The sequence below is a fragment of the Narcine bancroftii genome, chromosome 7, assembly GCF_036971445.1.
Source record: "Narcine bancroftii isolate sNarBan1 chromosome 7, sNarBan1.hap1, whole genome shotgun sequence".
In the NCBI taxonomy this organism is placed as follows: Eukaryota; Metazoa; Chordata; class Chondrichthyes; order Torpediniformes; family Narcinidae; genus Narcine; species Narcine bancroftii.
Window position 1 is genome coordinate 79,001,150 of NC_091475.1, and position 15,929 is coordinate 79,017,078.

Sequence of the window (15,929 nt, forward strand, 5' to 3'; positions counted from 1 at the left end):
CCCAGACTACCTCTACTTCCTACATTCTATTATTCCTTGCCTCTCCTTATCTTATTCATACGGTGGGCTCACTGACCCTGTCAAAAGGACTAGAAGGTTCTTATCTTACATAGGCTGACTCTGCTTCCTGCATCCTAATTTCCATGCTTAGCCTGTTCATACTGGTTTAATCCATCACTCCATGTGTCTGTACTAGTTTCCCCATCTTTCATATTTTCATGTCAAGTTTCCTCATCTCTCATAATCCTCACTTCTCTTTTAGATCAGTGTCACTGATCTGTCAAATTAACTGTGCTATTGGCAAAGTTGGTCTTTCTCCCAGCGGGTATATAAACGAATTGCAGTGTCATTTGGGAAACACACACCCCTTGGGTTATAGAAATAGGGGTTCGCAAAATCATGAAATGAATACCAGCCTTTAGGTAGGGGAGCACCACACTGACCAGAATAGTGAGTCCTGCTGCTATAAGGGCTGTGAGTATCAGGCTCCAGTTCTCAGTAAAAAGTCTAGTCCATCCCACATCAGTCCAAGGTTGCCAAGTCTGAACATGGGCATGGGCAGATTCTTGTTGAAGTCCTGAAGCAGTGTCTTTAACCGCCTGACTGTTGTAAGCATTGTCAGTACTGAGTCTCGCACAGACGCTGCCTCCAGCAGCCAACGAGCAATAGAGAGCCAGGCGGTTTTGTTGAATCGTTGCTAGTAGCTGCCGTCTTTCTTCAGCCCCTACATTAAGGGCCATCGCCGTCCATTCGGCGACGATCTCCAAAGCCGCCTGGAGTCTGAACAAACGATTTAAATGCCCAGCAGCTTTAGTATTCTGGAGCTGTTTATTTCGTTTACCATTGGGACACCCCTTAAAGTAGTGGTATTTAAGAATTGAAATGGCTGTGTAACCCAAAGGATGCTCTACAATAGCACAGGTTGGGGAGGGGTGTTTCTTGTAACTTAATCTGTGAGTTGTAGCCTGCCTGCGAACATTAGCATATGTATCAACTCTCTCTCTGCCACATGTACAATCCTGACAATTATCCTGTCTGCCTTTGTGCCCACATCTGCTTTGTGCTAAACGTTTAAAACTGATCTTGTTAATATCTGCAGAGTCCAAAATACCATTAAAATCATCATATTGAGAGGTGTTCTGTTCCCCTGGTCCACATTTGAAATCTATATTAACCCCTACCTTACTATGATCGTACCCTATAGCTATGCCCCGTCTACATTCCAAAGTAAAATACTGGCCATCTATGCTGCCCCTATTCCAGGAGGACTTAATACATTTTGAATACTTCAGTGATGTCCCAGAATTTGGGAGGCAACAATTAAACAGTACAATAAATAATAAAAACAACATTACAAGACTTTTTCCCGGCGTAGTGTAACTTTCAAGTCAGGATGAAGGACTGCATGCCAGGTGGAGGGTGGATTTTCAAGATCTGTAGTCTGTGGTTCAGCAGCTTGTTTGATTCATTGGATGTGGCTCCAACCCTTTTCTTTCGTTCGTACAGCGGTGTCTGTAATCAAAAGTACACAGTAGGGGCCATCCCAGACAGGTTTTAGTTGTTTATCTTGCCAAGCTTTAACAAATACCCAATCACCAGGTTTAATAGAATGAATAGGATACTCCAGGAGGTGAGTTTGAGCTAGTAAACCCTTCTGAGCTGCCAGTCTATGCCCAGTCTTTTACAAACCCCCTGGAGTACCTGAGAAGTAAAGTGTGTACCCCGATCCGAGTCAATGGTCTGGATCATCCCATACCGTGGAATCACAGAATCCAGCAGTACTCTGATAATGGTGCTAGCACGATCATTCGGGGTCGGGAAAGCCTCAACCCATCGCGTGAAATGATCTACCATCACCAACAGGTACTTGTGAACACCTATCTTAGGTAACTCTGTGAAATCCAATTGTATCCATTGGAAAGGGCGTACAGCGATATCGCGACCGCTAGGCATTACCTGACGCATGACTTTCTCATTAATTTTCTGACAAATTGGACACCCCTGAGTACTCTGCTTGGCTACAGTGTATATGCCTGAACAATGAAAGGAGCATACAAAAGGTGGAGCTGATCAAAAATTTGCTGTGCCAATGCTTTGTTCAGCACTTGGCGTCCTTCGGCTGTCCACCACAACCCATCACTAGTTTGACGCATCCACTGATCCCTCATATAAACCTCCTCTTCTCGTGAAAAGATGGGAGTCTTTTTAAGCTCCTGTGGGATGGGGAGTAACAGCTGCATGTCCACTTTCGCAGTGAGCGCAGCCTGTTTAGCAGCTGCATCTGCCTGTCTGTTGCCCTGTGCTTCAGGGCTGTCACCAGTTTGATGGCCCCGTACATGAACCACAGCTATTTCTTCAGGTAACGTCAGAGCCTCCAAGGATTGGACAATTAGGTTCTCATGCATCAATTTCTGTCCTTTTCCCGTTATCATTCCCCGCTCCTTCCAGATTTTCCCAAAGGTGTGCACTACCCCAAAAGCGTATTTTGAATCTGTGTAGATTGTGCCCACCTTATTTTCCAGACCTTGGAGAGCTCGACAGAGGGCATATAATTCGCAAGACTGGGCTGACCAGTGACCGGGAAGGCAACCAGCTTCAATAACTACCCCCTCTTTCCCATCCACTATACTATATCCGCTATAGCGAGTGCCATCAATACAGCGGGAAGGGCCATCAATAAACCGTCGTTCTCTCTCCTGTAAAGGCTCATCACTTAAATCCTCTCTAATCTTAGTCTGCAGGTCTATCACCTCCAAACATATATGTTCTAACTCATTGATGGTGTTGGCAGAGCTTGGAGAGACTAAAAAGGCTGCTGGATTATGTTCTCTACTTGTAGTCAGAGTCAGATCATCCCTATCCATCAAGATCGCTTTGTATTTGAAAATTACACCATTAGCCATAACGATTCAGCGAGTGATATTAACTGTATTCTGAAATGAATTTATTTTAAAAATAGTCAAGTGGGAATAAGACATGTCTTTGTCACTGCAGACGGCAACGAATTTAACGATTATTTAACGTTGCTATTGTAGTTTAAACATTAAATGCCTTGCACCACAGCCCACAGGAGCTGGCCTTATTTAAAACAATCTGTAAAAACCGGCACCAAAAACATTCAAAATATGTACTTATGAGGATTGCACACACAATCATTTAAGTACAGTCTAGTTTCTATTATATTCCACTTAGAGTTCTACTACATGAATCCTGGAGCTTGTGGGGTCATTATTGAATCAAGAAATATTGGTGCCCTGCCAATCTCATTCTAACATGCCAATTTCTCCATTTCTTAAGTCAAGATGTACTGAATAGCATCTGGTACAAGATCTGTGAGCTATTAATGATATTGTTATGCCTATGCACCTAATTGTTCTGAACTATGCCACTAATTAAATCATATTCCTGAACTAAATTACAGCGGCAATACAGAGAAATTGTGCTGAGGCATGAGTTTCACTCCAGAGGAAAAGGCACCAGAGAAATCAATCATTAACTTATTGGATTCCCCAGAGGTTTCTTTATTCTCCAGAGGTGGGCGATCTTTAAGCTCACAGACCTTGACTGCTGAATGTGTACTAAATCTATTGAGAGGGCTCCATACCTCTCACTGCAAGAGAGGAGCCTGGAGCCTCAGTTTCAAGTGAACAGCATACAATTCATTAGTGCCACAACGTGCTTAAAGGGACACGCACACTCCCCCTTCAACTGGCTGATCCAGCCACTTTACACATCAGATCCATTCTTTATCTCACATACACTTAAAATTAAGACGTATAGAACTCACCCTATTTGCGCAAACATTTCTCCCTGCAAATGTTATAACATCACTCAACTTTCAGGTACTCCCTGTGCAAAATCACATTTGAATACAATTTATTTCATAAATTGGAATTAACTGGTAGTTAAATTTGCTCATTCTACAGTATTGATAAATGATAATTTATGACACTTAAATTTTAGCATGAATTTTAATCAATATTGATCAATGACTGAAGTGAGAAGTCGTGATTTATAAAATTATCTCTGGTCTCTACTCTCCCACTCCCGGCACTTCTCCCAATGTCCAGGAGCTGGCACACAGTCCCTACCTTTTCCTTGCTGCCCCTCCACAACTCCCTTAAATGCCTGCATTAAAATCTTAGCCTTTCCCTTCTGTTTATCTTCAGATCTCTGTACAAAGGCTTTTTACGCAATTTATAGAAGCTGGGTTATTCCCTGCTCATGCCAATTCTCAGTTTTCTGTAATTTCCTCCTTATGTCTGGGGCTGAATTTGTATCGAAACTCGTTAATACTAATTGTTCCCCTGCTGGGGATTCTATATCCAAACCCCCATATTGCTGTATAGCCGTACGCAATCTATTCAAAAATGCCGAGGGGGTCTCCTCGGGTCCCTGAGGAACTTCGAATGCCTTTTTAAAGTTCTGTCCCTTTGGAACATATTCCCTGATTCCTTTAATCAGATTAACCCTATACTCTTCCATTAATACCCGACCATCATTGGTATTTTTATCCCAATTAGGTCTAGCCAAGGGGAATTTAGCTTCTCCAGGTACCGCATCTGGTCCCCCTTGGTGATCCCGATCCCAGACTCTAATCCCTGCCTGGCGAATCATTCCACGCTCATCCAGGGTAAACAGAGTCCTAAATATAGCCATTAATCCATCCCATGTATATATATTCAGTCCCAACAATTGATCCAATTGTTCAGCGCATCCCTGGGGATCCTCTATCAGGGAAATCATTTCCCTCTTAAAATTACGCACCTCCGTACTGGTCAAGGGCAGATTTACAAAACCGAGACCCCCTCCCACAGGAACCTCCCGTAGGGGTCTCATCCAGCTAACTTCTAGCTTATTATTTCTGAAATCCTGCTCTTCAGAAACTGACTCACATTGTCCTGCCCTTTCTTCCTGGAGGTTCTCACTCTGCTCAAAACTACCATTGCCTCTGTCTCTCGTCGACCGTGGAGGCAATCTAATACTTTGCGAACGGGTCATCATACCACCCCTATTCTCTTGAGGAAGGGAATGTAACACATCCCCTCCTTATGTTCCAGGTACAAGAGGTTCCTCATCTCTCTTGTCCTCATTTCTCTTTTCTTTCAGGACCAGTTCGTCAACCGATCCTCTGAGCCAGCAGGCTGCCTATTCCCTGCTTTCAATGTTATCCCTTTGATTCTTATACAGCCAGATGTTCAGTTCCTGACACATCCAGTCATCCTCGGATCCTAGCCTCGGCCAATATACCGAGCTCCCTTTAATAGGGCTTTTAACCCATTCCAGACAACAGTACTTAATCATAATAAGTTTGTCTTTTCCCCGGGTTCTACCCGAACCCCAGTCAGATAACATTACTCCTAACGGACTCTGTTTGGTTATCTGATCATCCAATCCTTCACTAGGATTCTCTTTCTTACTGCCCATACCTCCCATACTGACAGGTATAAAAATTTCTCTTACCAGATCCAGTAGCTACTCTTATCGCGCTTCCTTAACGTTCTCCCGTCGTTTGTTCTCAATGCCTCTTCTCGGATATCACTCGCTTCTTCCACTGACCAGCCACCCGTCGTCCGTGAGTCCAGCTGAATCAGCTGGGGTGCACCTACTCTCATCGTCGGGCACTCTGTCAGTGGAGGGAGTGGGATCCTGGATGAGCCCCCATTTGTTAGAAATAGAAATACCTTAACAGAAATTGTTCGAGACAAAAATTGAGAACAAAGAACATTTATTATACATCAATGCAAAGTTGGGTGCTTCCCCTTACCCTGGGAATACACACACACACACTGGGGCTCACCCAACTTTTATACAGTTTATTTCAGTATAGAAGTACCCTCCCCCTTACATTCTTCTGCCTCCTGGATGGGTTTGGCATTAGGCAATCCTACCTGCCTACATGCAGTTTCTGTGAACTTGGAGGACCAGGGGGGTATCCTGTCGGTGTCTCATCATGTCATTACCCTCATTGTCCTTATTCACAACCTTGCCCTTGTCCCCATTCACACCTTTCTGACTCTCAGAGCTACAGTCTCTTCATATGCAGAGTTCGCTAATCCTGTCTAGCTATAGAGGGTGTGCAGCGGAGATTTACAAGGTTAGTTCCAGGGATGGCGGGATTGACATATGCTGAAAGGCTAGAAAAACTGGACTTGTATCCGATGGAGTTTAGAAGGATGAGGGGGGACATGATTGAGGTATACAAAATTATCAGGGGGATAGACAGGGTGAAGTCTGATTACTTGTTCCCAATGATGGGGGAGACGAGGACTAGAGGGCATAGTTTAAGAATACTCCGTCCCTTTAGGACGGAGAAGAGAAAACATTTTTTAACCCAGAGAAGTGTGAATCTGTGGAATGCTCTGCCACAGAGGGTGGTAGAGGCAGATTCGCTGATTATGTTCAAAAGAGAGTTAGATGAGACTCTAGTGGGCAAAGGAGTTAAGGGTTATGAGGATAAGGCTGGAAAGGGGTACTGATCAGCCATGATCTGTAAAATGGCGGTGCTGGCTCGACGGGCCGAAGGCCTACTCCAGCTCCTGTTGTCTATTGTCTATTGTCTATTGTTTACTAATTTAATATGCATAACTTGATAAATCTGTGCAAGGCTTACTAATTATATATGTAGAACTTGGTACTTCTGTCTAGGGCTAGGAGACCCTTATCTCACCCAGACTACCTCTACTTCCTACATTCTATTATTCCTTGCCTCTCCTTATTTTACTCATACGGTGGGCTCACTGATCCTGTCAAAAGGACTAGAAGGTTCTTATCTTACATAGGCTGACTCTGCTTCCTGCATCCTAATTTCCATGCTTAGCCTATTCATACTGGTTTAATCCATCACTCCATGTGTCTGTACTAGTTTCCCCATCTTTCATATTTTCATGTCAAGTTTCCTCATCTCTCACAATATGGAATCAGTAAAAGAATGGCAATCACAAGAATTTAGTGAAATAAAAAGAAGAATAAAAAGTACAGAAGAAAAAATGAATAGATTAGAGATGGTCATGTCAGATATAGGAAAAAGAGTGGACAAGGTGGAAGAACGAGAAACAGCCGTAGAAATGGAAATAGAGGACTTTAAAAAGAAATTAGAAGAATCTAATAAAAAAGTTAAAGAGACACAAGACCTGTTAGCTCAGAAGATAGATATAATGGAAAATTATAATAGAAGAAATAATATAAAGATAGTGGGCCTTAAGGAAGATGAAGAAGGCAAGAATATGAGAGAATTTATAAAAGATTGGATCCCCAGGGTCCTAGGAAGACCAGAATTACAGGAAGAAATGGAAATAGAAAGGGCACATAGAACATTAGCCTCTAAACCACAACCACAACAAAAACCAAGATCCATTTTAGTAAAATTCCTAAGATATACAACAAGAGAAAATATATTGGAGAAAGCAATGAAGAAAATAAGAGAAGACAAAAAGCCACTGGAATACAAAGGTCAAAAATTTTTTTTCTATCCAGATATAAATTTTGAACTCCTGAAGAAGAGGAAGGAGTTTAATACAGCAAAAGCGATCCTATGGAAAAAAGGATATAAATTTATGCTAAAGTACCTAGCGGTACTTAAAATAGTTATTCCAGGGCAGCAAAACAGACTATTCTCGGATCCGGAGGAAGCACGAAAATTTGCAGAACAACTACAAAACAGACAGAGAGATGAAGACATGTAACTGTCATGATAATGAATATATATGAGATATACCGGAAGTCACGTGGTATGAGAGAGAGATAAGAACACAAGCAGGAGAACAAAGGAAATGGGAGAATAAAGCCACTGAGAAGTTTACCTGATAAAACTAGTGTTTAATGTTTCATTAACTTCACATTTCGGGCCACAAATGTGACATTGGCGACGAGGATGAAAGAAGCTTGAAGAAAATTAAAGACTAAACAAGATTACAGAGGATTACAGACAACTTCAAGGTGATAAGAATTTTCTCTGTGACTCAGTACTTTTGGGGCTGGAATATTTCCTCATGGCTGGTGCAGACAGTGACTTTCTAACACATAGTGGAATTGCTCATTTTGACCCAACGGGTGATGCAAGTACTGTAAGTGTGAAGTGGAAGGCATGGCTGGAAGAATTTGAATCCTACGCCGACAGTCGTGGCCTATTTCTACATACCGGTACAGTTGAACAAAAAGTGCAGAGAAGGGCGTTACTTCTTTTCACTGCAGGACCCTCAGTTCGGGAAACATTTAAGACACTTTTGAATACTGGAAGAAAGGATGAGTACCAGAAAGCGGTAGATGCATTAAATGCACACTATGTAGTGACACCGAATGCTACATTTCAACGCCATTTGTTTCGGAGAACGAGACAAGAAGATGGCCAGACAATTGCTCAGTACGTGACAAGACTACGCCAGCTAGCTGTTGGATGCAATTACATGCCAGCTGATTTGGACAACCAATTATTGGATCAAGTTGTACAGCACTGTAGATCAGATAAACTCAGAAGACGTCTACTGGAAAGAGGGAGTGAGTTGGAACTCACCAATGCTTTAACCATTGCTGCTGCATTAGAGGCTGTTGAAGGGCAATTTCATACCATGACCCTGAAAGACAACTCAAGCCGGCAAATTAAGAGGCTCTCACATTGCCATAATCAGCCAAGATATACGTCGACACAGGACGTGGAGTGTTATCGATGTGGAAACCAAGGTCACTTTGGAAAAGACCCATATTGCCCGGCCAAAGGCAAAGTTTGCAGAAAGTGTGGAGGTAAGGACCACTTTGCAAAGAAGTGCAAAAGCAAGTCCAATGCAGACCAGAAGAGGAAGAGTACAACTTCCAAAGGCAAAGCCTGGGGGAAAGGAAAGTATCCTGGAAAGAAAGATACCATTCGCCAGATAGACGGTGACGATGATGATACCCAGGAGGGACAGAGTTGTTACCAATTTACGTTGAATGAAGTACATCATGAGAAGGTCCCAGTGATCATTGGTGGAGTGACAGTTCAGGTCATTGTAGACTCAGGCAGTGACAGTAATGTGATTGATCGACATTTATGGGAGAAGTTGAAAAGGAAAAAGATCATCTGTACCTCAAAGAAGTGTTCCAAGAAACTGTATCCATACACAGCAACAAAGCCATTGCAGACCATTGGATGTTTTACTGCAACTGTTGAAGCTGGAGATAAGTACACCGAAGCAGAGTTTATGGTCATAGAAGAGAGGGGAGAACCATTGCTGAGTAGAAGCACAGCGCAAGACCTGGCAATACTTCATATTGAAGCTTGTGTCAATTCAATTCAGTCATACGAGGATATGAAGCAAGAATTCCCCGCAGTCTTCCAAGGAGTAGGAAAGCTGAAAGGTCGACAATTGAAGCTAGCGGTAGATGAAACGGTCAAACCCAAGGCACAACCAATGCGCCGAACTCCGTTTGGACTTCGTGGGAAAGTCGAAGCCAAAATTAAAGAATTGATCGAACAAGACATTATTGAACCGGTGGAACATTCAACACAATGGGTCAGTCCCGTAGTGATTGTGCCCAAACCAAAGGGTGACATAAGACTATGTGTTGACATGAGAATGGCCAATGAAGCTATAATTAGAGAACGACACCCTATACCAACAGTGGAGGAAATACTTCAAGAACTAACTACCAGCAAGGTATTCTCAAAAATTGATCTGAAATGGGGCTATCATCAATTAGAGCTGGATCCGGGTTCCCGAGATGTAACTACATTTGTGACTCACTGTGGATTGTATCGTTACAAGAGACTATCATTTGAAATTAATGCAACTTCGGAGATCTACCAGTATGAAATCCATTGAGTGATTCAAGGCATTCCTGGAGTTGCCAACATTTCTGACGACATCATAGTCCATTCACCAACGAAGGAAGAGCATGACAAACGGTTGAGGCGTGTACTATCTAGACTACAGGAGGCAGGCCTTACCATGAATGGAAACAAGTGCCAGTTCGGTGTGTCAGAAATGGACATGGACTTCATGGGACACAGACTTACACAGGAAGGACTAAACCCTGCAGAGGCCAAGGTGAAAGCTATTGCAGAGGCACGTGCACCTCAGAACACAACAGAGGTGAGGAGTTTCCTGGGATTGGTCAATTTTTGTGCAAAGTTCATTCCTAATCTCGCTACAGTGGCAGAACCACTAAGAAAACTAACCAGGAAAGGTGTACCATTTCATTTTGGATCTGAGCAGAAGAAAGCGTTCACAGCGCTGAAGCAAAGCCTGACAGATGCAAAAACTCTTGGATATTACGATCCGGCGGCATCAACCAAAGTCATAGCAGATGCCAGCCCGGTTGGTTTAGGAGCCGTGTTGGTCCAGATACATGATGGAGGACCAAGAATCATTGCCTATGCCAGCAGATCGTTATCAGATGTGGAAAGAAGATACTCTCAGACAGAGAAAGAAGCACTCGGACTTGTATGGGCCTGTGAGAGGTTCCATGCATATTTATACGGCATTGAATTTGAACTCATCACAGATCATAAGCCATTAGAGGTGATCTATGCACCTAGATCCAAACCATGTGCTAGAATACAGAGATGGGTACTCAGACTACAACCCTACAAATATAAAGTAATCCACATTGCAGGGAAAGCAAACATTGCAGATCCGCTGTCCAGATTGGTGAAGGATGGAGGTTCACAATCCAAGTCAGAATTGGGAACTGAAACAGAGAGCTTTGTACGCTTCGTAGCTATTCAGGCGACACCGAAAGCTGTGACTACGAAGGAAGTTGAGAGAGAATCCGAACATGATCCAGAACTCAAGGAAGTAAGAGAATGCATACAGAGTGGACAATGGGACAAGTGTACTCACAAGGCTTAGATTCCCATTAGAGACGAACTTTGTTGCATCGGACAGTGTGTATTAAGAGGTTGCAGATTGGTGATACCGCAAAGATTGAGACCGAAGATCGTATCCTTAGCGCATGAAGGACACCTAGGTATTGTTGGTACCAAGCAAAACCTCAGGACCAAGGTATGGTGGCCAAGTTGTGATAAAGACGCAGAGAAATTTGTTAAAACTTGTCACGGATGTCAAATCACAAGTAGGAGTAATCCGCCAGAACCGATCCGGAGTACGCAACTTCTGACAGGACCATGGATCGACGTAGCTGTTGATTTTCTTGGACCTTTACCGACGGGTGAATCAATTATGGTAGTGATAGATTACTACAGCAGATACTATGAGTACGTGGTGTTGAAGTCCACAACCACTGAAAAAACAATACAAGCATTAGCAGAGATATTTGAAAGATATGGATTACCTGTTACATTATACTCTGACAATGGTCCACAATTCGTTTCAGAGACATTTGCAGAATACATGAGGACCACAGGTATCCACCATCATAAAGTAACTCCGAAATGGCCGCAAGCCAATGGAGAAGTAGAGAGACAAAAATCAATCCATTGAAAAACGATTGAGGATTGCACACGCAGAAGGACAAAATTGGCGAGAAGCATTGCTATCTTATGTGGCTGTCTATCGAGCAACGCCTCACGCAACCACTGGAAAAAGTCCTGCAGAAACATTTTTTGGGAGAAAAATCCGCACAAAAATGCCAGAAATAAAGGAAATCCGAGACGACCAGGAGATTAGGGACCACGATGCTGAAAAGAAAGGTGCAGCAAAGCTGTACACAGATTCGAAATGTGGAGCCAACTACTCAGACATCATGCCAGGAGATAATGTTCTAGTGAGGCATGAAACTGGTGGTAAGCTAGACACACCTTATTACCATCAACCCTATACTGTCGTATCCAGAAGTGGCAGTATGGTGACAGTCAAGTCTCCAACTGGAGTCCTGTATAAGAGAAATGTCTCAGGTGTAAAAAGGTACCAGTCCAGAGATATATCGACCGAAGAGGTTGAAAGGCCAATACGAGATGCTGAAACTGAAAGACCTGATGATGTTCCAGAGGCAGTTACCAGCACTCCTGATGAAGTGACTAGAGCGCCAGAAACACCCGAAGCCGTGATGAGCAGTATTTCCGACGCTGAGAGTGAACAACCGAGAAGCGACGACAATATCGCAGGCAGGCCGAAACGAAACAAGAAAGTGCCCAAACGATACGAAGACTTTGTGCCATAGTTTTAATAAGAACTTTGGGACAGTATTTTAATCTTATATCATAAAGTGCATGTATGAGTGCTGTAGGAAGTAAACTTTATGTAGTTGAGTTATAGTATTACCATTAGTTACGATGTTTGTATGTTTCCGAGGGATATTGGTAAGTGAAGGTAAAGTTTATTTCTGATTAAAGGAGGGATGTCATGATAATGAATATGTATGAGATATACCAGAAGTCACGTGGTATGAGAGAGAGATAAGAACACAAGCAGGAGAACAAAGGAAATGGGAGAATAAAGCCACTGAGAAGTTTACCTGATAAAACTAGTGTTTAATGTTTCATTAACTTCACATTTCGGGCCACAAATGTGACAGTAACGAGAGCAAAAACGGGTATATATATATACATATATATATATATATATATATATATATATATATGTGTGTGTCTGTCTGTGTGTGTGTGTGTGTGTGTATGTGTGTGTGTGTGTGTGTGTGTGTGTGTGTGTGTATGTATATATGTGTGTACATGAGTGTATGTGTATTTAATAGAAAATATATAGAGTATAGATAAGAATTAATAAGGGAAAGAAAGGGAAGAGAGGAAGTAAGGAGGGAATTAAGAGAGTGACCTTTCTTGTATATGAAAATTAAAATCTTTTCTGGGGGGTGCTGGGTGGGGAGGAGTTACGGTCACTGCAAAATCAGCTGATGTTTGCGAGTGAATTCGCAAATCCAAATGGAGAGGGGAGATGTGGTTGTCCGACAAGGGATAAAGGACAACTCAGGAGGGGGAGGGGAGATTGGGGTTAAAGAAGTTTTAAATAGGAGAATAGGGAAAATGTTTGATGTTTTAGAAATGTTGTCTTATAAAGTGTTCAAAACAAGAAAGCAGAAATGGATAAGAAGGAAAGGTGATGATGAGGAAACGGAAAGGAAAGATAAACAAAGTATGAAATGGCTAGCTGAACTATATGACTTTAAATATTAACGGAATACATAACCAAATCAAAAGGAAGAAACTGCTAAATTTACTGAAAAAAGAAAAAATTGATATAGCATTCGTGCAAGAAACGCATTTAACTGAAGTGGAGCACAAGAAATTAAAGAGAGATTGGATAGGACATGTAACAGCAGCGTCATATAATTCAAAAGCAAGAGGAGTAGCTATATTAATCAGTAAAAATGTACCAATTAAAATAGAAGAGGAAATAATAGATCCAGCAGGGAGATATGTAATGATAAAATGTCAGATATATTCGGAGTTTTGGAATTTACTCAATGTATATTCACCTAATGAAGAAGATCAAAAATTTATGCAAGATATTTTTTTGAAGATAGCAGACACGCAAGGAAACATACTAATAGGAGGGGATTTCAACCTTAATTTGGATTCAAACATGGATAAAACTGGGGAAAAAATTAACTGAAAGAACAAAGTAACCAAATTTATAATTAAATCGATGCAAGAAATGCAACTTATATGGAGGAAACAACACCCAAAGGAAAAGGAATATTCATATTATTCGGGTAGACATAAAACATACTTAAGAATAGACCTATTCCTGTTATCAACTCGCATGCAAGACAGAGTAAGAAAAACAGAATATAAAGCTAGAATATTATCGGACCACTCACCCCTGATATTGACAATAGAGCTAGAGGACATCCCTCCAAGAATGTATAGATGGAGATTAAACTCCATGCTACTTAAAAGGCAGGATTTTAGAGAATTCATTGAAAGACAAATTAAAATGTACTTTGAAATAAATACGGAATCAGTGAAAGATCAGTTTATACTATGGGACGCAATGAAAGCGTTCATCAGAGGGCAAATAATAAGTTATGTAACCAAGATGAAGAAGGACTATAATCAGGAAACAGAGCAGTTGGAAAGGGAAATAGCAAATATAGTAAAAGAATTAGCAATGAAGGAAGACACAACTAAAAGAAGAGAATTGGCAGATAAAAATATAAAATATGAAACACTACAAACAAATAAGGTGGAGAAGAACATAATGAAGACAAAACAGAAATATTATGAACTAGGAGAAAAAACGCACAAAATTCTAGCATGGCAGCTTAAGACAGAACAAACTAAGAGAATGGTATTGGCATCAAGGAAAAAAGACAAACAAATCACATATAATCCAATGGAGATTAATGAAAACTTCAGAGAATTCTACGAACAATTATACCAAACTGAAAACGAAGGGAAAGAAGACAAAATAGATGAATTTTTAACTAAAATTGAACTACCAAAATTACAAATACAGAGTGAGACAGTAAGGACGGGTTACACTTAAATCCCAGGGGGACCAGAATCCTGGCAGAGGTATTTGCTAGGGCTACTCAGGATCCTTTAAACTAGAATGGTTGGGGGGAGGGAACAAAATAGTACAGAGCAGTAAGGAGAAGGTTAGAATGCAAAAAATGAAAGTTTGTAGTAAGTATTTGAATATGGATGGGCAGGTGACAGAGAAGGGAAATGCTCTGGAAGAAGATGAAGGGCAATTGGCAGGAAAAGTAAATAATGTTGTTCTTAAAGATGAGGGAAAACAGGGATTAAAAAATGGGAAATCCCTGAAATTCATATATTTTAATGCCAGGAGTATTGTAAAAAAGGTGGATGAGCTGAAGGTGTGGATTGATACTTGGAAGTATGATGTGGTAGCGATTAGTGAGACATGGTTGCAGGAGGGATGTGATTGGCAACTGAATATCCCTGGGTTTCGTTGTTTTAGGTGTGATAGAGTCGGAGGGGCAAGAGGAGGTGGGGTTGCATTGCTTGTCAGGGAAAATATTACAGCGGTGCCTAGGAAGGATAGATTAGAGGGCACATCCACGGAGGCTATTTGGGTGGAACTGAGGAGTAGGAAAGGAGAGGTTACACTTGTAGGGGTGTATTATAGACCACCCGGAGGGGACCGAGACCTAGAGGAGCAAATTTGTAGGGAGATAGTAGATATTTGTGATAAGCACAGGGTTGTAATTATGGGAGATTTTAATTTTCCACATATAGATTGGGAAACACATTCTGTGAAAGGAATGGATGGGTTAGAGTTTGTGAAATGTGTGCAAGATAGTTTTTTACAACAATATGTAGAGGTGCCGACCAGAGAAGGAGCAGTGTTAGATCTACTGTTGGCAAATGGGATGGGTCAAGTGACGGAGGTTAGTGTTGGCGAGCACTTCGGGTCCAGTGATCATAATGCCATCAGCTTCAATGTCATTATGGAAAGAGAGAAATCAGGGCCAAAGATTGAGGTTTTTGATTGGGGAAAAGCTAGATTTGAGGAGATGCGAAAGGACTTGCAGGGTGTGCATTGGGACAATTTGTTTTATAGGCAGGATGTAGTAGAGAGATGGAAGTCTTTTAAAGATCAGATTTTGAGAGTGCAAAAGCTTTATGTTCCTGTTAGGTTAAAAGGAGGGGCAAAAGGTTTGAGAGAGCCGTGGTTTTCAAGGAATATTGGAAACTTGGTTCGAAGAAAAAGGGAGGCGTACATTAGATATAAGAAGCATGGAGTTAAGGAGATGTTTGAAAGATACATTGAATGTAAGAGGAATCTTAAGAGAGGAATTAGGAAAGCTAAAAGAAGGTACGAGAAAACTATGGCAAGCAGGGTGAAAACTAATCCAAAAGAGTTCTACAAATATGTTAATGGTAAGAGGAAAGCTAGAGACAAAATTGGTCCCTTAGAAAATCAGAGTGGAAAACTGTGTGTGGAACTTAGAGAAATGGGGGAGATATTGAACAGTTTCTTTTCTTCGGTATTCACTAAGGAGAAGGATATTGGGAGATGTGGGATAAAAAAAGCAAATTGGGTAAATATGGGGAATATAGAGATTAC